This window comes from Larimichthys crocea, unplaced genomic scaffold (genome assembly GCF_000972845.2).
Source record: "Larimichthys crocea isolate SSNF unplaced genomic scaffold, L_crocea_2.0 scaffold269, whole genome shotgun sequence".
Lineage (NCBI taxonomy): Eukaryota > Metazoa > Chordata > Actinopteri > Sciaenidae > Larimichthys > Larimichthys crocea.
This window is the reverse complement of record NW_020853550.1, coordinates 230,054-257,595: the sequence shown is the minus strand read 5'-3', so window position 1 is coordinate 257,595 and position 27,542 is coordinate 230,054. Positions and strand designations below refer to the sequence as shown.

Sequence of the window (27,542 nt, the reverse complement as noted above, 5' to 3'; positions counted from 1 at the left end):
GATGATTTTGATGATGATGATGATTTTGATGATGATGATGATTTTGATGATGATGATGATGATGATGATTTTGATGATGATGATGATTTTGATGATGATGATGATTTTGATGATGATTATGATGATGATGATGATTATGATGATGATTATGATGATGATGATGATGATGATGATGATGATGATTAAAAACAGATAACATGATAATGCTGAATAATGGTCATGTTGAGCAAAAGAAGTTAGGTACCAGTACTGAACGCATTAGTTCAAAGTGAATGAGAACCAGCCCTGTGCCTCAGTCCAAAAGAAATCACGCCTGAATGAAGCCAAACAGAAGATCCATTTGCAAATCCCATCCTGTTTTGTGTATCCTCTTCCTAAATCAGATAAGAGACTGTTGGTTTGAGTGTGGTTTCTGAAAGCAGCCTCATCTTCACCTCTTACTTTAACATCTTTCACTCTGTGTGTGTAAAAGCAGCTAAATTGTTAATGACATACTTTGTGTTCCATCAGAATCTCAAAATGACACACTTACATGGTCTGCTTGTTTTTGGTATGAGATCGGCCATGGTAAGAAAGCACAGACACACACACACACACACTTACATAAACACACACTTTACTCTCCTGCAGTATTTCCTGTCTACCCTGGTTGATCATTTCCCTGTAATCTAATGCTTGGCTGCTCATCTCCGGTTGGTCTTAGCTATGTGTGTGTGTCATGATTTTGTTTCTGAGAACAATAGTGAACCAGTAATCCACTAATGACGAGAGTAACACACACCATTAAACCTCATCCTTTTCCCAAACAAACCTGACTCAAAAGACTGCGCGTGTACTAGGACTGGTAAACTAATATTCGAATTTCGAATATTATTCGAATATGATAAAAATATGTATATTCGAACGTAAAAATGAATATTCGAATATTTACTATTTGCTCAGGGCAGCGCGCGCATTGATTCTCCTCCGTTGTGTTACCAGCCCTAGCGTGTACATGACTGTGAGGACACGCATATTTGAATGTTTTGCATGTAACACAAGGTCAAGTGTATGTCCTGTTGAGGCAAATGTGGTGTGTGTGTTTAGAAATACTGTGTGATGACAGTATTGAGCTACTGGAAGAGGAGCAGTGCTGAAAAAAACACAGCTCCAAAGCAACAGATAAGTGAAACGTGTGTCCCAGAGGCTCATGGAGTGAATCAGTGTTTGCACTTAAATCACAGTCGCAGCTGAGTGCTGAAAACAGGCAGAGTTAATGTGGACATGAGGTGACTCGATGATAACCTCTGAGCGGTGTGAGAACTAAATGTGTCCATGTCCTTTTTAGGGGTGGCACGGTACATGTATTCGTATTGAACCGTCACGGTACGGGGGTCACGGTTCGGTACGCGCATTTTCACGGAGAATACACGGTGCAAAAGTTTGATGTTGATGTTGTGGTTGTGAGTAGGCTAACACTGAGAATGGCGAGTGACTCGGGCGCACAGGAGTTAGACGACCCACCTGCATCATTTAAGTCAGCTGTGTGGGATCAGTGTTAATGTCATCAGACGAGACGAGATATGTTCGTCAACGAGCCTTTTTCCCTAAAAACACTGAGGAAAAATGTGCCAATGTGCGTTTTTGTTGACGAATAAAAACAAGACGAAAATGTCATGCAAGAAATAAAAATAAACAAAAACGTCCTCCTTGTTTTCATCTAGAAAGTCCAGTCCTGCTGTCACGTGTTTGTGCCAGCAGTTCTTTTACTGTAGCAACGTCACGGCCACACGTTTGAGATCCTCTGGCTGTGCCTGTGGCTTGAAAACAAACAACATGCAGGAGAAACACGGCGTACGGACAACGCAATCTAGAGCATGAAACAGGCCTTAGAAGTCAGGACCGACCCGGCCCGGGCCAGATAGAATTCCACCCGAGCCCAGCCTGGCCTGTTTTGATTGACAGCTTTATAGAGCCCGAACCCGTTTGCAGCCCGACATTATTAAAATGTGTGCATATGGCATAACAGTCAAGAATGAGTCTAGCCTCCCCATTTGTGCTAAACACTAACAGTGATGAACTCATCTTAATTTGAACATTTTAATAGATGCAATTGGCATAAAATCAATTTATTTATATTGAAATTTAACAATTGCATGTAGAAGATGACAGAACATGTCATAATAGGGTGTACCTGCTATTAGTAGATTAAAAAATGAAATCAAGTGCATATTAAGTGTGTATTGAAACAACAGACGAGACACTTAGCAAAGTTGCATTGAAGATGAATTCATTCAATTCAATTCAATCAAGACATTTAATCAATATGTTAGCTGTGGAACTGGAATTAATAAACAAAACAAATATTCCTGAAATAAAAAAAGACTAAAATGTTTTGACTAAAACTGGACTAAAATACCCCATGTTCACGTTTGACTAAAACTAGACTAAAATTTTGAGACTTTTAGACTAAGACTAAATTAAAAAATGGGTGACAAAATTAACACTGATACCAGTATATGGAAACTTTGTGTTCTTGTTGTTTTACTTCAGGAAGTTGCAGCTACCTCAGCTTGAGATTTGCACAATAAAAACAGCCTTTGAGGATAGCCTTTTTGGTTATGTTTTTTTTCCTGCACTGTACCAAAAAAAAAAACGTACGGTCTGAACCGAGGTACGTACCGAACCGTGACTTTTGTGTACCGTGCCACCCCTAGTCCTTTTACAGAAATACTGCTAGCATGAGTTAGCAATAGGGATGTAATGATACACTAAACTCACGACTCGATTCGAGTCACGATTTTTTTGTTCATTTTTTTGTTTTTTGTTTTTCACGATTTTTTAAAATCAAAATGAGCTACAGATAAATTATGACCAAATAAAATAATCTTTTTATTTGTAGGAAAAAAAATCTTTCTTTACAGAAACTCTCAAACAGTTTGTGTTCTTATAAAAAGTGCAACTTACATCTTAAAACAACAAAACACATGACAAATATCTCCTTTCTTTAGAAACAATCTCACAGTAAACTGCTGTTAACTGGTGTGATCTGCAGTTTTCCTCTCGAGGTGGCGTAACGTTACTTTGCTTCTCACTGTGGTGGCGGCTAATATGCTGCTGCATGTTAATCGTGTTGCCGCTATATGTTAGCAGTCTCTTGCAATATTGACATGCTGTTTTGGTATTGTCTGTCCATTTCTCACGGTTGTATTTGTGTATATAGGGAATCCAAACTGCTCGGTGCATCCTACCGTCGCCATGTCTTTCCTCGCTCTGTGCTCCGTACCTACGTGGTCACGTGACTTGATGCCTGACGTTGAACAAATGAATCACCAACCAGTGACTTTTTTTTAAGATGACGTAACCTATTTCTAATTTTTTTTAAAAAGACGAAAAAGAAAATATCCTACTTCTCTCATTTTTTCTGTCAACCGATGCGAGTCGTCACACATTTGTACCGATTTTTTTATCGTGTCACGATGCATCGTTACATCACTAGTTAGCAAGAGTGACAGTTAAAAGAAATATGGTTTAGGAAGACAAGACGTTTATAGACATGCAAATCCTACACTGTTGTTGAGACTTTCACTGGAAGAGATGTGTGAGGTTTTTCATAACCCCCAAAATAAACCAATGCTGGAGACAATGTGGACAATTAATGGCAGACCATACTCATATTTTCTGGTCCTGCCCCGCCTTACAAGCCTTCTGGACTCAAGTGCAAGTTGCCACAAAGAGGATTCTGGGAGTTGCTATTGAGTTTATTTGTCTTTCATTCTACTTGGGGAATATATCGAGGGCAGCAAGTAAAAAAAGCAATAACTAGATGCTGGCTTCTTAGAGAACCTCACAACTTAAACCAACGGAAAAATATAATAACTAAAATATACAGTATGGAACGCAAAACATTTATTTTAAGATTACAGAAGGAAAAGGGAAAAGAATACTGGGCTAAATGGGTTACATATTTAGTTGATGCAGAGTGTGACAGCCAAATTTGTAGTAAACATAATTGTGAATGAAAGTGTATCATCCTGTGACTAATATTTCTATGTGTATCATCCAATGTGACTGATTGAGTGACAGTTAAAGAGGTGTAAGATGAGCAATCTGACTGTATGAGACAGTAGTAGACTCAGTCATAATACGTCACATTCACGTTTCACATGAGCTTAAATACAAAAGTGAGATATCAGTATCGGCCATGAGAAACAGGTAATTATCTGTCATTGTGTTGCCTGAAAAAAGGGATCATGCGTCCAGTTTATTTTCTAATGATGGTAACTAAGAAATTGATTTTAATGTCAGTTGTTCACATCCAGCTGATACCTGATCTACTTCATGAAGTCAGTGTCTGTGCTGATATAGAGCCATTTTATGGAAACATCACTACTCACTTCTTCTACTCCGATATTAAAAGGCAAAAAACCTAATTCAGCCCAGTCGGAAATGTACCACATGGACGGCTTTACGAGAAATTTTAGGAGAAGCAGCTTCCATATTCTTGCAGTTTTATAACCGTTTATGTATTAATGTGAGGAAGGTTACATCAGATCTGTGTGGAGCGAACATGGATGTATTACAGAGCCATGGGAGCCATGAGAAGAAAAATAAATATTCTAATGTGAAACTTCAAAACATGCATCAATCATGTTCCCTGCACAAGTTCTGCCATAAAGTTCTAAAGTTGAGTTGATGTCAGTCTTGAAAAGACTTCAGGACGGTGTATGCTTCCCGAAAAAAGAGGCCTGAGCCTCTGTCCTGCAGCTGAACAACAGTTGGATGGTGTCTTAAACCACTGGGCCAATGTGCCACCCTGTGGCGGCCTAAGCTGAATGATGGGGTTTGGGTTTATGTGCAGAATCTGCTGACAGTGAGATGCGACCCTGGGAGCTCTGCTTATTTGAAACAGCTGGCTGGATGCATGGCCCACAAAGAGAGGTTATGAGAAGACATAAACAGTTCACCCACCAACACCATCCGCCTGATTCAACCACAACAGCTTCCTGGCTTCCTCCTCTCTGGCTTATCCTCCATCCAGGTCCTCCACACTACCCCAGCCTGGGAATAAATAGTCCTGGCTCCAATTTCACAATGTAATCAAAACACTGGGCTTTGTGGGAGCACCCAGAGGATAGGAGCCTGGCAGAGTGGTGGGACATGAAGGAGGACTCGGACAGGGAGGAGAATTAAGGAAGGGGGGATCAGGCGTTAGTTTATGTAACCAAGGTCAGCTGAAGGAAAAACACAATAATCCTTGGCAAGGGCAAAAACAGTAAGAGCACAAGGGAGGAGGGCTAACAGAGGGAAGGGAAATATGAAAACAAACAGATAGAAGTCACAGTGGGGAGGCCTCTGTTTGCGTGGCCTGAGCTTCTGGTTTTGGCATGGGGAGGAGTAATTGGGAGCAGCCGCTGACACTTTAAATAGCTGCTGAGTGTGGTGGGATGCGGTTTAAGGGGGAAGTGGACTTGACACCGCAGGAGGAGGAAACTGAAATCCCAAGAGCTATTGTGTAATTCAGATGAATTGAAGGAAATAGTTAAAAAAGCTTGAGTGATGGCCCCCAAGATACATCTGGCTATTTTGGTGTACAACATCAGCACGGCCAAAAAGGGGGGACGGGAAGAAAATCACCTTTGTAATGATTATGAGAATAAAAATGAGTTAGGGCTACCATTCTTCTATGCATAATTCTGTTTCCTACCTGTCGAAGATCACTGCACTGTTCCTGCAATTTCCAACCCTTCCATGGCTCCCATGAGGATTAGTGAAAACCTGGAGGAGGACAAGAAGTTAGAAAATCCAGAGAGCATTTTAATGGTTTTCTTCCCTAAAAGCCAAACGCATGACACAAGATCCAAAACAAGTAGCCTTTGGAACCATAATGTGGAAACAGATGATGATAGCAGGAGTAAGAGGCTGAAGAAGCCTCCTCTATAAAATGAGCTTGAACCATTTGAAACGCCTGCCAGGTCTTCTTAATTCATGCTACGCAGGTGAGGGCCCCTGTTCTTCATATACAAGGTGACTATTGTTCAGTACAACAACAAAGACCGTGCTGAACACAGCGAGACCGGAGCGGCCACAAAAGTCACCTTTTAAAAAGCAGACAAATGGCTGGCACAACTTGAAACATGACCTCTGTGTAGCACTTTCATAACACACACTCAGAGCTGCAGTCAGGAATGGTTAGGAGATCACCGGGATTTAGAAAGCAGCAAAAAAAAAAAAAAAAAGATTTATGATTGAGGTTTAAAAATTGTTCTGAGGGGGAATGTCTGATATTCTACTGGTGTTAAAATGATGTGTACTGGAAAACCAATACAAGACTCTCAGAAACAGTTAAATACCACACATTCAAACCAAACTCTGTGTGAACTTGACTGTCAAAACAAACAAAAAAAAAAAGCTTTCAAATCCCAACTTGTTCTGCAAATCACTACCTGAATCTGGATATTCACTGACAGACATTCCCACACTGGAAGAAATATCGGACTCTGCCATGTCCAACTGTGCCTGAAGTAGTCAAATGAACTGAGACATAACACACTATGCCTAATCCTAAACTACGATGCTGACTTTGTTTACCCATATGATCAGCTGATACAGTTCAGTAACATTAGCACAATAACAGATCTGAAGTCAGCTGTTATTATGCAGATGATAGTCATTGTCAAGGAATGCTGCCTTAACTTGGACTAAGTTTGGTCAAACCTGTTTTTTTTTTTTTTCCAAATTCACCCTCAAGTTGTGAAAAAGTGGTTTTAAACTGAATAGGCCTCTGCAAGTTGATCTCACAACTCCTACCTCTGCCCTCTGGCTGGGATGTGTAAGGTCTTGTTTTATGGCGATTCCCTCAGGTGAGAAGCTGGCTCCAATGCAAGAGACTAACTAACTCATATATCGTTCCCATTGATCTTAGACCCAGACTGTGAGGATGAGGCCTCAAGCTAACTGCATTAAGTTTGAAGATGGAAGTTCAGAGAGAGCTTTGGTTTGGTAGAACTTTGGACACGATTGTTGGGCTGCTAGTATTGACGTTGACAGGAACAGGAAGGACTGCGGTCTTTACTCTAATGTTTGTTCCCCTCCGAGAGTTTCCTATTTGAAGGATTAAAGTTGACTTGTATCACACAATGGTTCATCAGATTGAGCAAACAGTACAGATGAGTTATCAGGGAGCCTGGAGCACCTTCACTCTGAGAACATTAGTAGACATGTTCAGCCTTCGGAGACTAGAGACAGTGACGCCATGTTCCTCAGCCAATAGCTCTATTGACACCATGCCAAATGAAGAAACCTTATGTAAGAGCACTCACACAACAACGGCCAGGCACACTCTCTCACGTTAAGGGGGCAACTTGAATCCGGATGTATTTAAGCCTTAATAGATCCCTTTGTGGCCATGAAAGGACTGTGCCATTTTAAGCCAGGCTTCCCTTTGCTGGGAAATGTACAGTGACTCAACTGGTGACATGGTGCATTTGCTCACCCTTGCCAAAACCAGTGAGTCACAGGCCAAAAAAGGCGGGTAAATCCTATCCCGCCCCCACACCACCCTACAAACTATACAGGGGGACCTCACACCCATGAGCACTCTCAAAACAAGTCCACTGCTCCAAACACACAGGGGCCTTTTGACAGCGCAGAGAGGGAACAGACTAAGCTCAAATCAGGTCAGATTAACATGGGAAAGAAAACATCAGTACCACCACACAGCAGAGGCAGGGGGCATATTTTCTGTAAACAGGAGATATGTCCTTCAAAACAACTAAAACTGTCACCAGAAGGCTTCTCGTGAGAAAACAGACTTCAAAAAGAGGCAGTTTCCAGGCATTATAAAGTCCTAAAATTAGTCTGAGCTTTCACCCTTCACTTGGCAATGCTGGTGAACTTTGGTACACATCATAGCACCATAATGTTTTTTTACTGCCTTCTTAATTTTGTCCATTCAGTGGAGCTGGAACATGTACATATTCCAAACACATCAAAAAACCCAACTCTTCACAGGAGGAAATGACACAGAGTCACCAAAACCAACAGTGCCACCATTCCTGAGGTTGTTAAGCTGTCGGCCTTAAAGCTACCATTGACAGGGTGCCTTGGGCCGTGGCCGCTCTGTAATTAAATACCAGAAATTTCAGCTTTTTTCCCCCACTGTTCCTTGGAAAATATATACAGGGTCTAAATACAACTTGTGCCCTTCCCTCACAGGCTTGTTGGCACAGGGCTGATGCCATCCTGCTTCATTCCTCAATCCACATCTGGTCATTGAACCTCAGAATGAACAAAGGTTATACCAACAAATTCCACCAGAAATAAGGCAGAAACGGCAGCCTTGGTGTCAAACTGAAACTGAAATAGTGCTGTGGTTGAATTCCTGAGAGCCAGAGGTAAATGTGCCACTGAATCCAATCCAGCAGAAAATGTTCCTTGGAAGTACTCCTCAGTGGGGAAAGCACAGGGATTAATCTTTTAACTTTATGGTGAACTAATGAGAAACTGGGCATCTATCTCTAAGCCTTAATGAGATAGAGGATGATCGCTCTGCAGCGACAGCTCGGTCATTAAGTCTAATTGTGCTCTCACACTGAACATGACAAGCAGCATGTTGTCTCTATGGCCACTTCATTGAATTGCAGTACCATGTTTTCTAATAGCATGTACAAAAAGGATAAGCTCATCATGGTAATCTGACAACAACACATGGCATGTGTGCCAGTTCCCAGTACTCGTATTAGCCAGGATTGGGTTTTTTTAAGTCGGTGGGGGAAACGCATCATCAGCTACGCCTCATCTGCCTACTTTAATTACCAACAGTGTTCTGTCCATTGTCATGGCCTCATGCTTTCACTCCAGCAGTCAGTATTTTTACTATGTGCCAAACATTCATCCAACGCTTCAAATATGTTTATTATCTACACACACATTCCCACTGATATAAATTAAAGCTGGATTTAATGCCCAATCCTGCAATCTCAGAACTCAACAGAACTTAAATTCACTCAGAGGTTCAACACTGAATGTTTATCTGTCTCTCTAAAAGCAATCTGAAAATAATCTTACAAAAAAAAAACAACAACAACAACAACAACAGGGGTTTTGTAACCTTGTAACATTCACACGGACACGGTGACACACGTTAATCCCACATGGGCGCCTGAACTGAATGGGTCAGTGCACATCATCTGACTTGGCTTTGTGACTTCTTTGCTGCCATTGAACAATATTTGGCTTTGGTGAGGAGGATTTATTATCAGCAAATCTTCCTGAATCATTTAAAGAGAGACAGAAAATGAAAACATGTCTGGGTGGGCCACAGACACAGAGTGCATGAAAGCTCAAACTAAAACTGTATTTGCTACTTAAGTGATTCACTCTTGTGTTTGAACGGTCATTCAGAAGCACAGTTGCAGTGCAATATTATTATTATTGTTATTATTATATTATAACTTAAATGTGGGCTGAACATGCTCCTCCTGTATGAAAAGAGCATCAGTGGTTGTAACCCCTGCCTCCATCTTCTCCCTCTCTCCCCAGGCTCAGCAGTTTGGTGTGTCCCTGCTATGCCTGCCAGGCGCTTTCACACATCTGCAGAGCTCACACAAAAGTCAAAGACTACAACAGTACTCCGAGTCAATCTGATCTGGAGGCGGCAGGCAGGCAGGCAGCAGGTTTGTGAGGCCTGCAGCCACCAGCAATCAGTTTGTTTGAGATGATGTCACGTTTAAATCGTCAACAGAAGTCAGACAAATCTTCACCTGCAGCACCAAAAGCTGTGCTGTAAAAATTCCTCCTGGAATTGACACAAAGTAGAGCAAAGAATCAAGTGTGAACTTGTTCCTTTGCTTTTAGATGGAGCTCAACAACAGTTCAGCAGCAGCAGTGGCCCAGAGGCAATCAATGAGGATATCCCCCTCTGTCACCATGCCAAACCCATGAGGCCCACAGCATTTAGATCAGTTGTTCAACTGGCCAGACCCCTTCCACAAAATTAGGACACATCAGAACAGTGTCAGTGACTTTTAGAATGTAAAACACAACTCATTTACATGAAAAAACACGGAATGTTCCATGTTTGAAATTATTTGATTATATTCTATTACTGAAATGATCAAAACTCTTCCTGTTTCATAATCCGCCCACAGATGACTCGCATCTTAATGTGTGTGATTGGGTAACAGAGCCGGGCTGGCGCCTACAGTGCATGGCTGTTTCATTTTTATTTCTTTCAAATTATGGAAAGAAAATCACATCACATGCATGCACTATTTCCACTACATTCAATCAGCAGCCACTGCGACACTGTCACTGCCACGCTCCCATGGGATTTCAACATTTCAAATTGAATGACATGTGTGAAAATGAGGCTCCACACAGTCGCCGAGGAGAGTGACGTCACATGAAGTTGTTCGATTTCATAGATATATAAACAGCCATTAAGTACCCTCTGTGTCTGGTTGAATACCTGTGCACTGAAATGACTACATTTCTATTTCAAACGTGAAGGTCACAATACTTCACAAATCCCATGTGCATATCAAACCTAATGATGAACTGCTCCTACTAACAAGTGTGTGTGTCCAAAACCTGATATAGTTCACACACACACACACACACACACACACACACACACACACACACACACACACACACACACAGATAGCATACTCACAAATGTGGATTACTCCACAGCTGAAAATAGTCCCCAACAAATGCATTCCTCCTGTTTGAGTATTGTGTGATAAAACCTAAAGTGCCCAGCTGTTTACTGGTTTTAAAAATGAAACTATATATGTGTATCAGAGCTTCAACAACGGGATGGTTAGTAAAGTGCTAAGCACAAAAATAGAAATATGGAAAATAAAATGTTTAGTGCCATAGCCAGGAAATAGAAGCTGAAAAACATCTAAATAAATATATAAATATATAATATATTGTATCTTGACAAAAAGATGATTATTACATTTTTAAAAAGCCTCTGCACTCTTTCTAAATGTAATAGAGAAAAAGATTTTTTTAGAATGGCACATTCTTCAGTGTTGTTAAGTATGTGAAACAGAAAGTATCTACAGAACAGATATGTGCAGTTTCGACACTGATTGCTTGTCAAAATGAAAAATGACCCCCACATTAAGCGTCAATTTAAGCAGCAATTACAGAAATCTGTGGACAAGCTACACGGTTGCTAATTTCAATTTAACACTACGTGTGAAAGTGGAAAGGAGCACTTGATGCAGACAGACCAACAAGAGGAGCAGAGGCTGCTCTCTGAGACGACTGTTCATTTCTTTAGCCAGTCTGAGTTTCTAATGCAGTCACTTTAAAGTAGTGCATCTCATTTCCCCATCAAATACCATTCACAGATTCCAAAAGCAAACATTGATGGCATCAGAGTCTGTACAATCCTGTAGTACCAGTAATGAGTTGGACTTCTGAATGAGGCCATCGCCTTTTGATTGCCTTCTACTACACAGGATATTGGGTCATGGGGTCGTTCTAGTAATCAAGTTGTTATCTATGATCAATCAGCAGCAGACTGAACATGTGTAATCAATAAGAGCCTGGAGGGAAGCTTTTTATTTTACGTCCCACTCTGAAGTAAAGGTCAGTCAGCACAGTTAGCACAGTTATATTTTTACATTAACATTCATAAGGCTGAACTGTCTGATTACTTCACACCTAATGTGGAAGCATGGATGAAAATGAAGAGCTTTCCACATGCTTTCACTCGGAGCACTCACACTGGTTCCTCCTGTCTTGTTTCATCATACATCGAGAGGTAACATGAAATATGTGATGATATCTGTGGGCAAAGACCTGCCATGTCGTCTCAGCATGACAAACTAGGGATTTTGTTTTTGACTCACACAGCTTAACATATTTTGGGTTAACCCCTCGATGCACTGGAATGAGCTGTACCAAAAAGCACCTCCCTGCAGCCCGGATGGCAGGAATGTGTGTTTTCTGATGCGAGTGACTTGTTGCATAGGGAGGTCCACTCAGGTCGGATTCCTTTGGGGCACAGTTCAGAGTGCTGCTGATGCGTGTGTGATCCCGGAAGCACATGGCTATCTGCCAGGATGGCAGCAATACACCAAAAGCATGGCATACCGTGGTATGAAAATTGATGTTTATCATGCCGTGTACATTTGCTTTGCCCACATCAGACTGCACTGAATTTTACACATTCCATTTTCTTTATTATAACTGATGATAATTACAGTCTGACAGATGCTGGATTTTTGGAGCCACTGCTGAGTAAATATATTTCCAGATATTTTTTTACATATGTATAAACACACACACACACATTATGGAACTTGATTATCAAAGACATAATGTAAACTTTTCTGTCGAAAAAATGAGTGTTTACTGAAACTTCAGTTGCAGATGTAATTATATAATTTGACTATACATAAAGACAAAGAAAACGCAATCAATAGATCTAAATTACCCCAAATAAGTTATGACAATATTATATGACAATGGTGAATTCTTTTTGAGAAAAGTTTTTAGTTACAAACCAGGGGGAGAATTTTGTGAAACCATGCATATTATCTCACACCTGTTTAATACCCAATAATCAAAAGTTTAGGATTTCTGCATAAATCAGTCTGGACGGTTGAAGCCCACAGGCTCTGAAGAAGGCATACGAGTTCTAGCTTCAGAGAAGCTTATTGTGAGAAGAGCCGTTTAACAGCTTACATATGTACATACTTGTTCTGGTATGTTCAACTCTATAAATATTACATCTCCCATGACAATCATTTATGTTGAGCCGAGGTCTTAGTGTAAAAAAAAATGTGTATCTGTGTAAGAACCTGAAGAAGTTCTATTTTTAATAGATTTCTGTTGAAACTAATAATTACTCTTCAAGACTGTGTGGGCGGGTATCACCTGTTTGACATGTCGGTTCCAGCATGCCTACCTTCAACTCATCTAATGACTCAAAACAGCTCAGCTGTGGGAGTGTGGACGGCCTTGAAGGATCGGCTGGACTGTTCATTAGTGTAACTTAGCCTTTAATGCTAAATCATCCCACTAAAGACGACCTTCACCATCTACACTTGTAGACCTGATAATAGCAGACAATGTGCAGATGACTGTAGCTCACATCATAATGAACAATCAGTGTGAGCTCCTCCAGTGGAAACAATGTCTAATATGTTTGTGTAAAACGCAGCAATAACGTGAAAACAGGAGGGCTAGTTTGTGCCATTAAACTTTTACGGCTGCCTTCGCTGATCATCGCTCCTGCTGCGTAACACGTGAGGTAAACCACCGACACTTTACTGCCCTGCTCTTTGTCTGCATGAAGACAAACTGAATAAGGGGGGAAGGCAGATTGGCACAATTTAGGGATGCATACGATTTTTTTTATGGTTATTTCAGCCAAAAATAATGAGATTTTTAATTTTATTGTAGCAGCAGCATGTGTTTGGTTTCCACTGTTGGAGTCTAGTTTGCCTGCAGACAGTTTTATTACCTCTGCTGATTTATGCATCACTAAACACCACACTGTTTCCAAATGTCAGCAATAACCAACAGGAAATGCAGACAAATAGTGTCAAATTGCAAAATTTTGGCAGAAAGTTTGAACTCTTTCTTCAGCCAGTGAATTATTCAAATCTCTGCTGACTCACGTTCAACCATCTGAATTATTAAAAAGAGAAATTTTCTGCTCCTTTTCTATGTTCACAAAGTTGTCTCACTAACAATACTTCTTTACACCATATCGATACACTGTGACCACAACAGTCCACTGGGCATCTCTACCAGCCCTGGAGGTCTTTTATCAGCAGGGTCCCTGTCGGTTCCAGGTTTCAATGGAAGGAATGTTAATGGCAGACAGCCTGAGATAGTCAACTAACTATCTGTCAACAAGTGGACCCAGCAGGAGAAAACCATTGAAACAAACAATAAATGCACTTTCATCAGCTAGACTGTTGTTAACAAAGTGGCTTCCGGTCAAATCATTGTTACTTATCTTCAATATTTCAAATGTTGTTTTTGAAATTTCCATAGAAAATGTTTTGGACTGTAAATTTTGTCATTCTGTAATACTGACTTTTTTCCACCAAGTTTTACACATGACTTGAGTGCTTTTAATTTGAAACAAAAACAGGAAGTGTGGAGTAACAGCATATTGCAGCAACTTTAACGGGGCAAACAAGCAGATCAAAACAAGGCTGTGTACTTCTGCTACATTTCTGACTGTACTAGTTGGATAGCTACCTCGCTAACACAACAAACAGATCAAATTAATGAGATTTGTCAGAGACAGGGTTATATTAGAGTTCTATAGAAAAGGGGAAATGATGAGTCATTGTTTACCAACTTTCCAGAAATGTATTTCACAAACTAGTTAGCAGCTTAACGTGAAGACAGCACTAACTCTGCACCACCGACCCAAACCTATTTGGAAGTGTTGTGAACATGGTGTGGATGGATGAAAGCAGACTGGGCAGTTCCAGAGACATTCAGAAAGTTCTATAAGTTTTAGTGCCGTCGTTCTAGACCGTCTTTGGTGAAACAGAAGAGAAGAGATATCTGCATTACTGCTGGGACAAAGATAGGTCTCTAACAAAGTGTTCTCCTGATACGTTTGTCAGAAAAATATCATTTTAGTGTCAGACTTGGACGATATGTGGCTTATAATATTTACATCATTACAACCTGAACATAACATTTGCATGTCAAACAGGATCCATCTACACTAGTGCTATTTGTTATGGGGATTTTTTAAGAAAAACTCTTGAATAAGGAAGATTGGATTCAAAGTTTAAGTTTAAGTTTAATTTTATTATTCTTGTACAAGAAGGAGCATTTAACAGTACAACACAGAAGAGGGGTTACAGAGAAAAGGCTCCCTGAGGAGCTCTATCAGTAGGTTCTTATACATTTTTTTTTATACAGTTAATATCATAACGTCCTTTTTTGGTTTTCTGCTCAGTAATAAGTATTATGTTTCTTATCCAAATGATACTTCCCTAACCTGTCTCTCTTGTCCTTGTACTATTTTTTTATAATTATCTCTCCCTGCCAGCCTCAGTAAACACAGGCCAAATAAGGGAAGTGGACAAGACATGCAATAAACAGGACACACACACTCTCTATATGAGTTAAAACATCTGCGCTCCAGTATAATCCTAATTTTTATAAGACTATTGTTTTGTAAAAGGTAGAGTTGCACAATACCCACGGTACCCCGCGGCGCCAAATCGTAACGGTTCCTACTATACTAGAAATTCTACACGACGGTACTACCGTGGATAACTATACTACCGGTGCCAGTTTCCACCGCTACTCTCCTCCCGGCTTCTCACTGCATGCTACTCCCTTGTAAACAAACCAACATGGAATCGCAACCGAACTACACAGCTGCTGAATGATTGGCTTTTTGCCTGTTACTGGTGACGTCCGGAGATATGATAGGTTGTTTCCGTACGCTGGGTCCACTCGTCTGTTAGCTGATTGGCTGTTCGTGTGTTTCTTCCGTCAAGAACGAACTCCATGAAGACAGCTCCGCTTCCATAGAAATTCGCTTCAGAACAAACAACAAGCTAAAGTTCTGTCTCTCCCAGACGCGCGCACGACTTACAGAAGCACCGGGCCTGAGCGGCGAGTCTGCTGCGGTGTCGTCATCAGTGGCAACATTAATTTTGTTTAAAAAACTGAACTTGTTGTTTCAAACTTGTTTCAGTCTAATTACCAGTATTATGTTTATCATGCACCAAACAATATTATAAGTCATTAATAAGTATTTATAAATTGTACAAATACATTGCAGTTCATAAAAATAATAATAAAAAAGGCTGCTGTATCACGATAATACCCAGAACCGTGATACTTTGTCTGGTATAGTATCGTGGTTACTCATTTTGGTATCGTGACAACTCTAGTACGAGGTCACCGTCCACACTGAAACAACAGTGTATGACACTACACCTGAAACTGAAAATGATATTAGATGAAACACCCGTGGCAACAAACTGAAACATTAATGAGAATCAAACTGACAGAAAGAGATATTCAATGCTAATGTGCTAGCTAGCTCCCACAGAGAAAGACAGAGGAGCAAAGAGCATAGAGTAGGGGACGGAAACAAGATAAGGACAGAGACAATGGTTCTTTATGTGATCAAACTGGACTTTTATCAGTGTGGTTGAATCCATTATAATGTTTTTGTTTTTAACAGTGACTGCTGTCAAATAAAGAAAACCGCTTACAGTCTGATGTGGGCAAACTGGACATGCAACTCCTACATTTTCTTGCATATTTGTACTCATGACACAACTACAAACGCCAGTACTCAACTGCTGTTTGAGTTACGTGAACTTGGGAGGTGGGGCAAACAACACACCAACACATACACACTCACAACCCCCCCTCCAGAGTGCTTCATAACTCTGGAAACAGAGGCCTGGTTCATTTGCAGCCAGATTAAGGCTACTGAGGTGGACCGGGTGGAAAAGATTATTCCTGGTAAGCAAGAAAAAAAAAGCCTTAAGCCACCCATTAATAACATGAAGAGGGTGTTATTTATGAAAGCTGCCTCAAGACTCATTGGTATACACACAGGAGTCTAGTATGTTGTAAGCTGAGCTATTACATGACAAGTCCAGCACCTTGTGCAGGCACGTAGCATATATTGTGATGTTGAATCACAGCGTGGGTCTGGTTTTATTCACCAGGATTGCATTTCAGTAAACGAGGAATGGAACCAAAATTTTAGATCGTCTTACGGAATGCCTAAATCAAAGCCCTGTAAATCCAACCCGGTGAGAGCAACAGAGCAGCCTGTACACTGCGACACTGTGTGCTGCTGCTCAGCTTACCAGCAAGTGGCAAAGGTTGCCAGGAAACACTGTGGGCCTGCAGGGCGTTCACATTCACACAGATGCCCGAACACACAGATGCAGTCACATATTCATACAAACACTTCAACGTGAGTCTGGGTCCTGCTGGGGGAGTATGGTGTCAAAGCAAGGATAACAGAGCCCTGCGACCTCTAACCCCTGTAGGAGTGTGAATCAACAGGAAGTGCCATGGTAAAAAGACACATGATAGGCAGGTCGTAAAAATAGTATGTCTACTGTGTGTAAATGACATGTAAGTGACACTTTAACAGGATAACATATGGTTACCAGGAGCTAGTGAAGACACTTTGAATAATTGATTATGAGTCGTTTATGGAGTTATAAACAGCAAACTGGTTATGGCTTGTTGAACATGAAGACTTGCTGCTTTTCTCCATTTCATACCACTGCAACCTGTTCATCTTAACTCAGCATTTAGTTTCAAACATAACAGCATCTCACAGCGATCACCGTCAGATGAAAATTAATATGCTTTATGTTAGGTTTGTGTTATTTGGATGACTTTGAGCTTTGGTAGTAGCTCCAGTAGGTATTCATTATAAAAATACATATTTGAAGATAGTTGGCTGTTGAGTTGGCTCAGTTCATCAAACACCAACACTTTAGGTTGCTTGCCTATAGGTCTAATAAATGCAAAAATCTATCACTCTCTGCTCTGACTGGGTGTTTTCAGGCAAATGGCATTATGGTAATGTGACTGGTATTTATAGCACCTTTTCGGTCTATCAACCACTCAAACCACGCTTGTCACATTCACACACTGATGGCAGAGGTTGCCATGCAAGGTGCCAACTGCTCATCAGGGGCTTCCTTTCCAAAGCTCTCAAACTAAACTGACATCAAAGCCAGGAGCATTGTGGGGTTCAGTATCTTGCTCAAAGACACTTTATCTGGACTGGGGGAGCTGGGAATTTAGCTAGCGACCATCCAACTACTAGTACTACTACTGATTTCTTTCGTTAGCTACCAATTTTGGCATTTTTGTCGTCACTTGTTTTTTTACATGACCAACCATGGCCTGAGAAGAATTTATGACCATCGATTATGAGACATTTTAAAGCTCGCTCTTCTATTTCCAGCCAGGGACAGTGATATTCAGGTGCATAACTAAAGCTAGGTAGTCTGAGACATCCCTGGAACATTGTTCTGTACTAGTGGAGTCCACCACCAGCCGGCCAAGGTCCTGAACTTTTAACACGTCTGTCCAACATTCGTCTTTGGCTTTCCATAGCAACCCCCCTTTTCCCAGGACAGAGGGTCCCTTCCCCCAGGGCATTTAAAGGGAGTTAAGAGGGGGCTGAGTCGATTTAGGGGGAGCTGTCTTGAGAAAAAGGGCGTTACTGGGGAAACTGAGCGCTCACTGTTCTCCAAGCGCTTTCATGGTTGCCACTTGGCAACAGTCAGCTGTCGGTATTTCAAAATGCTGCTTTTCACGCTTGCCTGCGCGTCACAAAAAGACACACACACTAACACGGATTGAGGGGGGAAAAAAACCCGGCTAGTGTCACCACAGCAGATGCCTCTTGTATTGTTGCCTCTGGAGTCAAATCCAGCGCTAGCTGTCTGACGTCATGTAAATGATATTCAATTTCAAGCAAGCTTCTAAGTCCATTCATTTGAAATCATAAGCCAGGGTGAATTGCCACCTGTCTGACTGTAGCCATGCAATGCAAAGAACAATTCAGCAAGAGGAAAAGAGATTTCACACAGATTTCCACTAAAAGATTTCCTAAATCTGAAAGTTTCAAAATTAACACGTTCCCACAAACGCTGGGCTGACTGTCAAGGTAACTTCACAAAGTTCACTTTCAAAGGAGTTGCCTGGATGGCGAAGCCTGAATGCCCAACATTTAATGCTCCAGATGGTGGACACTCCTCTTCAGACACACCCACTCACCTGTCTGTCCTCTGAGGACACAGCAAAGGAGTCTGCAGTAAACACCAGCTGTTTTTCAACTGACAGATAGAGGAGGAGACACTCTCACATCCTACTCTTCCTCCCCTCTCCACCTTCCCCACTCTCTGCTAGAGGTACGCCTTCACCTCCCTATCCACCCCCAACCACCACCACCACCACCACCACTTCTCACCCCCACCCCCCTGGTTGGCTGGTCTCTTCAACAAAAGAAACAAAGGAGGCAGGGCTACTTTCCCTGTTCCCCCCCTTGCAGAGAGAAGGAGAAGGGGGTACAAGACCTGCAGACCACCCTTTCCAAGCTGCAAAAACCAAGCACAGCACAAAACGAGTGCAAGCAGAATCCTTATACCAGCACACGCAGAAAACATGCAAACCACAGGCAAACAAGCATTTTCCTGCATCTGTGTAGCACAGGAATGTGCAGGTGCAGCCAGTAACAGAAAATGCAAAAGCAGAAACATAAAACTCATGTTTAATTTGTCTCTTACCAAGCTGTTTGCGTGTTCCAAATACGCATGTGTGGTGTACTTCTAAATCTGTGAGAACAAGCTGAAGTTTTTTTTTTTTTTTAAACCTTTTGGATGTTTTCATGGGGTGGGGCAATATTGGCAGCATTTCCCATGTAGCCATTTTCCAGTGTGGTGCTGTGCCATGCTGCCAAACAGTCCTTTTCCACTGTAGGAACTTAACAACACTAAACGTTAACATGCAGCCATTGTCTCTGGTTCTGCTTTTGTTTCCACTGTTCTCCACCCACTATGAGGACAGCTTTGTGGAACTAAATTCGGGCACTGCTGAGGAGGTGATAGTTCCAGCTTCTTTCAGCGGTTGCTGGCAGGACTGTTGATGGTGACTAGTCAAGCAGATGTGTTTTGTATGAACTATGATCCATTTTAATAGTGGAGCCTAGGGCTGCACGATATGGCCTGTAACCAATATCTCGATATTTTTAAGCTATATCGCGATACACAATATATATCTCGATATTTTTGTTGTTGTTGTTTTGTACTCTTTTTATAGCATTTTAACACTTGTCATATTTTTTATGAATTTTTAATGCATTTCATAATGTAAATATGAGCTTTAAAGCAGTGCAGGATCATACTTGGCTTATGAGACACTTTTTTAAAATCACATTTTAACCATTCTTCATATTTTATAAATAAACCTTTAATAAATTTAACACCCACGTCTTATTTTGAAAACCGGAAGTGTCCACACGCTGCAGTAAGCTAGCGCTGACTTTCCCAGTTTTCTCAAAGTATTTGCCATAAAGTCGGCAATAAGGGCGCACTTGAAAATATTGGAGCAGCTGACATGACCACGCGAAAACGAGAGACGGCTGGCGTGACCGCAGTTGTTTTTCTTCGGAACCAAGTCGTCCGTCTCCATCTTCAATTAACTCGCTTGGGCTCTTCACTTCTCTCCTCACTTGATACAAACAGTACGCATGCGCGCAGGGGATTTTTCTGGGTGGGCGTGGCAGTGTGCTGCGTGCTGTGAGCAGCACCAGGAGTGAGTGACAGGCGAAACTCCGGAGAATTAAATGCAGACGGCTTAAAACATTTACGTGACAAGTACTCGATGGTCGCGATATAGTCATTTCATACATCTCACGTAGAACAAGCCGCGATATATCGAGTATATTCGATATATCGCCCACCCCTAGTGGAGCCTCCAGCGGCACCTGCAGTTTTTTTTACAACTAACCTATACATACAGTGAAATTGACTTTTGTATTAGATAGACCTATCATAAAGAACAACCAAATGACAGTGATAGGGCCATGTACTGAATATAAATACTGCAACCTGACTGTGTTCACAATCAGTATCTGAAAAGCAGTGATTTCTACTTATTAATTTACAGATCATCAGATTTTTGGGACAGTCTGGGAGAGAAGGGTATCTTTCTTTGCTCATTTCATCATTCTGGTCTGGCATGCATCCTAAAAGTCTGTTGAACAACACCCAGCCATCACACAGAGCTTCCAGTCAAGAAAAATTATAACACAAGCTTTTTTATTGAATCTAATCATGTGTTTGCATTGATCTGGGTTTAAAATTAGGGTCCATTAGGATCAGATTTAGATTAGACAGTGGAGAGGATTAAAGCTCAGGTTAAGAGTAAAGGAATTCATGCCTTAAAGTGAAGGACCTCATAAGTATAGAACAACACCAATGTGTATGTATGTGCAGCACTCTCTCCGCCCTCACCTTTCCCCAGGTGGAGGTCTCATCTTCTCATTGCCAGTGCAGTGACAAAGCCCTTCTCATCCTTGTCACCCTATCTCACTAGCCGGGCCTCTTTCTCTGAGGGCCTTCTACAGATGGCTGCCTCAGCTCCACACAAAGATGAGAAATGATACGGGAGTGGAGGTATGCATGAATGCAGGCACAGGGGAATACTGAGAAAACGAGCTGTGGGGAGCATCAAGTGTTAAGCTGGGAGCGATGAAATGTGGACAGGAAGGATGGGATGAAATGGGATGTGTTTTGCAAGAGTGAGTGATGTATGGAAGTTGTTCAGGATTGATCATGGTAAGAAAGAGACAGAGATTTACACAGGATGAGGAACAGATCAGATCATGCTGAATGCGGAAACACACCGCTCCTGCAAAAACATTTTTATTGCTCAATTCAAGCCAAAAATCTCAATTTTGTTGATGTTTTGTAGTGAGGTTATATGAGGTACTGATCCAAAGTCAGTGTGTTATAATACAGTAGATGGCGGCTGGTGCGCTGCCAGTTTGGAGAAGCAGACACGAGGACCAGCATGGAAGCTAAGAAATGTATTTCTGTGGACAGGGACAGCAACAAAACATATTTATGCGCCTAAAAAAATAAATCAATATCAGTTAAAGCGTACACTACATTTAGAATATTTTGACTGCTTAACTTGGTGTCAGACTGCCCTTTTGATGGGAACTGAAGCAGTTATCTCTCTCTCTCCCCTTTTTAACATTTTATCTCGCAGAACACAGGATGCAGGATTAAAGAGTATGCTTATCACAGAGGAGGAAGGTTTAAGCTGCCAGTATGCTTCATCAGCACTGCTTGATGAATAGCTTTGGAAACCCCTTCCCCACCACGTCCAACAATTTCTGTCATTTTTCTACACCAACATTCACACTCATTTTGTGACTGGTCAGCTGTACTGGGGTGAGAAAGAAGCAGAGTGAAAGTTCTCTACCGCTGTCTACTGTAGATAACACACTGACATATATGTGTCCACTTCAAATAACCCAAACTATCCCTTCAGAAGTGGATTTCCCCGGTCTGGGACCAATAAAGTTTATCTTACCTTATCTAAGACAATAACACAAACAGCAGTACAAGACGTTTGTCAAAATAATGTCCAGTATACTTTTAAGTTTTAATATGCAGCCCTAAACATTTAGAGTTACTCATTCTCATTCATGTTCAGTTAAAGGTTTGACATATAAATCTCTTCATGCATCATGTATGTCAGTGACAGCAGTGAGTAAAGAGTTATTTTGCAGTCCTCAGTCAGTCCAGTTCAAGCTCAGGAGGTGATTGGGTTAAACCATCACATCACGTGTGCTCCTGCTTCAACATTGACCTCAGGCAAACACACCAGCTTCATTCATGAAGGAACAATTGCAGAGCACACACACACACCATGAGCTGCATGTGGCGGAAGCATGCAGCGTACTCTGATGAGTTAATAATTTACACTGTTTCAGAGCACTATGCTTCCTGCTTCAAAGGAATTTCAACACTCAAATCTATTTTACAATCGACAGCACTGCGTGTATCTGGGTCTCCATTTACATATCTGCATAATGAACAGGCTACCCTGCCTAATTAAACCCTCAGAGAATTCTGAGGAGTGTTATCACTGTATCAAAGAAAATCCTCAGCACCCTCCCCCCCCCCCCCCCCCCCCCCCCCCCCCTTGGGGCTTAGAGTTGTGATGTTCACTGTAAGCAATGTGCAGAGAGATGAGTGAGTCCAAATGTGACTATAGGTAACAGGAGAGGGCCTGCATCTCCAGGCACAGCAGCACTCCTCATACGGGCCGTCCCAGTAGCAAAAGAAGACAGGAAACTATCACATATTCATGGTGCTGGGATTACAGGGGGTTCTTTAAAATCAGCCTCAAACTGTACATCAATATGCAAAAAAACTAAATCCCCCACTACAAATGTGCATAACCACTGCATGAATATGTCATGGAACTCCACCACCACAGACCAACTGTACACCACAGAGCATGAAGCTACCAATTACATTTCATCTTGAATAAATCCCCCATCACACAGACACTCTGAGATATACATACTGTACTGATGAGGCTATATTTAATGTCCGCTATCTTGAGGTGTCCTTCAGTGTGGTGGTGGTGGTATCTAGGAGGGGCACCTCATATCAGATTCCGTGCCCCTCATTTATCCCTTTGCTCAGTTTGCACCACCAGCATATTGTCCCTAATCTTGGTGCATCTGCTGGCTCACAAAGCCCCATTAAAACAGCCAGACCACTCTGATAAGGTTACTGACTTAATGCTCAGTGACATAATTAAATTGCGTATTTAATCTGGCCATGGGAGTGGAGGAGCACTCGACCCCTGCCGGGCAAGCCCGACGTTCATATGTCAAGTCTCGATTGCCCAAATAGCTTGGACTTTGATCCCCTTTGGGGTGATCGGATAGTCTAGATAAAAACTGGTTGCAGAGAATGTTCAGCCTGTAGATTTCCTGTCAGCTGATTTCCCCTGTTGGTTTCTGGTATATGAATCCATGAAGAAAATGGAATGACTTCGATTATATGACACTAAGATATGCAGACTGGGGTATGCTTAAAAAAGTGGAACAAATGAGTTTGTACAAAGTGTTTTCCAGCCTTGTATTTATAGATTTATAGGTGCTACAAATGTCAACACTTGAAGGGGTAAAAAGCTCACGTCAGAGAGAGGGGCAAGACTCCAAAACTGCTAAAACGGGATAAGTCACACTTTCACAAAGCATTCATGGTGCTGCAATCCGCCTGTACACACAAGAAGTCACAGTAATAGTCGGGTTAGGTGTCCACCAGAAAGGCATGTCAGAGACCGCTTGATGATCCGATAAGAATCACTTCATATACATGCAGACACTTTAAAACATCAACGATCCATGGGTGGGTTTTCTCTTAAACATGCACCTGACTGTATTATGATCACACTGAAGGGAGGTTTAAGCTGTCAGTATGCTTTATTGGCACTGCTTGTTGGGTGCTGGTCAAATAGCTTTGGAAAGTCCCTCCCCCACACCTTTCTGACTTCACAATTTGCGTAATTTTACGAAACCAACATTCCAACATTCACACCCTGTCCACCGTGATTGGCTGGTTGAACAGAGGTGAGAAAGAAGTGGAAGTTCTCCCTTAAGCTTTCTCTTTCTTCATTATTCACTAACTATTTGTCACTTTTCACAACCAAGTGCAACGTATACAAATCTTCCAGGAGAAACTATGCAAAGTTATTTCAATATTTAAACTATGTCGCTTCTCTACGCTCAATGACGGCCAGCTTTTCACCCTCCCTTCCAATGTGGCTTTTCAGAACAACTCTAAAAACTTGACTTGGCATCTTGAAATCACAGCTCTATCCTGGAATGTGTAATATTCACAGATCCTTCATCAATGTCCAAGCTGATGAGCTAGTGCCAGTTTATCAAACCCTCTGACCATCCTTGACATCTCTCCACCTGTTCATTACCAGAATGACAACATAAATGTCACAACGAAGGCTCGGCAAGACAAATCACGGAAGTGTTCTCTTATCCTCTCAGACAACGTTTGCCCTTGTACCCTCTCTAACAGCTGCAGATGACACTGGTTGGGTAAAGTTTGCATTGAGGACATTTGCTTGGTTTTGACACCACATGTTCCCTGCAGTCCCTCTAGCTGCCAGGCACAAAAAACAGGAGTAGTCAACACCCAACCCCCCTTCACCTTTTGACCTTTGGCACCTTGACTGTGACAGAATTTGTTTGTTGGAGAGGCTCTTTACCACCTCTGTTGTCACAGATCCTGTGTGTTAAATGCTGACATCTGTAAAGTTGATACTTTAGTCCTGTTACTGAATTAAATCTGTTGAGAAGTCAAAACATTTGTTGACGTCTTTGTCTAATGTTTGACCACTGATGAACCACATGAGAAGATTATAATCCACTGGCTCTGACGCTCTTCTTTCTATTAATGTAACAATAATGTTTTTTGAACTGAAATAATTGAAACAACAAATAGTCCTCTTCATTTATCTGGCACCCTTTAAAATTACGTCTTTCCTCCATCTGAGGTCAGCACGGGTCAAGCCTGTAAAAGGTCAAATGTGAACACCACAATGACGCCATTTATACACAGGGGCAAAGGTCATTTTACAAGTCCAGACAGCTCTGGTTCCTGGTGTCTGACTTTATCCAGGTACAAGGCTACTGGTGCTGCTAATAAACAGTCATTCACTTCAGGGGCAATGAAAACATGCACTTCACTTAAGTCTGAGAGACTGCACTTAAACATGCTATCTAAATGCACACCCTCACAGTCAGACATTAAACACAGCTTTGACTTGAGAAAGCAATGAAAAGATTTACTTCTGCTTGTAACACCTTTTCAGTAGCTGAAGACCTTGGTTGGATTGGATTCAGGTCCAACGTTAAATTAACCATGTTGTAATGCTCGTGTTGACTAAAAGCCACTGTAAAAAACTTGGAAATTAGTTTCCATTTTAAAGCGCAGGCACAATGTCTGGGCACATCCTAGTTATCCCAATGCTACCAGCAATCCAAAATAAATGAGCAATAATCATCATCATCATCATCATCAGGGGGGGATGTTCCATCTCATTTCCTGGCTTATACTAAGCCATCAATTCTGTTATGAGGCAATAGGAGCAGATGGCTGTGGTTTAAGAAGGCACTAAACTATGAGAGGAGACCATCACCCATGGGACACAAAAACACAGAGGTCACACACTCTCACTGGCAGCCCCTCTGATGGACTGTCAGCCATGACACTTGTAACTAAGTGTATATTGATAAAAAAAAACATTTAAATATTGAACTAATTACTGTGTTAAGAAAATAACGCGGAGCCCTGCTGCTGACCTTTCATTGTAAAGAGTATAGTCAAGAGTTCAAATGTCTCCTGGGGACTTTTCTGATAGTGACGTGCACTCATCTTTGCAGTTTAATTTATATCAAGGTGGAATTTTGGAAAGGAAAGTGTTATGCTTTAATGCAAGAATAATCATCCTTGATCGCAACACAGTGATCCACTCATGTGAATATTGGAGAAAACGATTCCTAAGCTTTGATGAAGTTAACTGATGCATTGTTTTGGTTCTTCTCAGTCACATTATGTTGGTAAAATACACTTTGCACGTTCCATGAACAGAATATCTGAGAAGTCGGAATAATGTGGATGCACACAAGTATATGCAAGACGACATTTTTAGACCTGGCTGACCTGTCCATCACACAGTCCTCATTCACCAACACAGTAATGGTGGTGGGTGTTATAACGGGTAAATGTGACACCTTTGATGTAAAATCAAGTGTGAGAAAATGTCAATTATTAATCAGACTGACGGTCCTGGAGGAACACTGACGTTAGCTGTTTTCTGTCTGACTTAAAACACGGAGTATTCTGACACTTTATCAGCCGTGTCAGTGTTACAGACTCGGTGTTTAATTGCTGTTAAATGTGGTCACACCTCCTCCAAAATAATGAACATTACTGAGAGCTACAGCCTCGGGACGACGACGCCTAGAGGATGTGTATTGGACAAGTTAGCTAAGTGAGGCACACTGCTCACCAGTTAACACTGCACTAACTTAAAGCTAACGTGGATAATATCGGTCAATAAGAAAAAGCCTGAATGAAAAAGTAGGCCTAGGTTAAAAGTATGAATACAGAGATGTTAAAATAATGTTAAAAAGTCGTTAAAATAATGTTACGCCTTCATTAATATTGTTATTCACGGGGCTCGGTCATTTAGAGGGAAACAAACATACGCAGTAACAATTTAAACTAGTTAAATGCGAACAGGAGTAGATAGTGTAGCCGCCGACTACAGAGACCAGACTGCCACTCACCTTGTCCAGCGCTCAACTCTTAAGTCACTTGTTCAAAAGGCTCCTTTCCTTCTCGGTAACGTTACAGCAAAGCAACTTCTCACCGTTTTCACCGGGTGAAACTTATCCAATTTGTCCGAAACCAACCGGTGCTTGAATACGCCGCCAATGAGCCGAGACAGATAACGTTATTTCTCGAGGTTAGGAGATCACAAATTCCATTGTCGTTCAGTCCGGACTTGCAATTTTTTTTCTCAGGCATCCAACTTTCACTGGTTCACACACCTAATGCCTCAGTAAGAAAAATTAAAAAAAAAAAAAACTATGAGTACGCAGTAAAAAGTGCTGTTCAGTTTGCTTTCTTCCCTCTGCCTGCTTTCACTCTGCAGGTTTCTTCCCGCACATGTAGCCGGTGAGCGGTGGTGGGAATGGTTCGGTGCTGCGTTCAGTGCCCAGCTCTCCGCAGGCGTAAAAAGGGGGTTTGGCAAACTGGGGGGATATATCATGCTGCCTTCAAGTGACCCTCGAATATTCTGTAAATTAATCGTACAACACACACGTACAAAAAAAGGTCTCAGTTTTGGTTATAAAATAGATTTAAAAGATCAGACCAAGAGCAATAAAACCGTGGTGCATTCAAAGTTACTAGCTGTGCAAATAAATACTGATACATTTTGGG

At 41.5% G+C, this 27,542-nt stretch overlaps 1 protein-coding gene across 1 annotated transcript in view; it reads right to left on the bottom strand.

Moving 5' to 3' along the window:
* plxnb1b (plexin b1b) overlaps positions 1-27,331 on the bottom strand; it is a 97,223-nt gene extending 69,892 nt beyond the window's left edge. The window contains exons 1-2 of the mRNA XM_010745052.3: positions 26,885-27,331; positions 5,687-5,757 (exon numbers count right to left, since the gene is read on the bottom strand). The gene's annotated coding sequence lies outside the window, so the exon portion shown is untranslated. The remainder of the gene's footprint in view (positions 1-5,686; positions 5,758-26,884) is intronic.
* Positions 27,332-27,542: the final 211 nt, after the last annotated feature.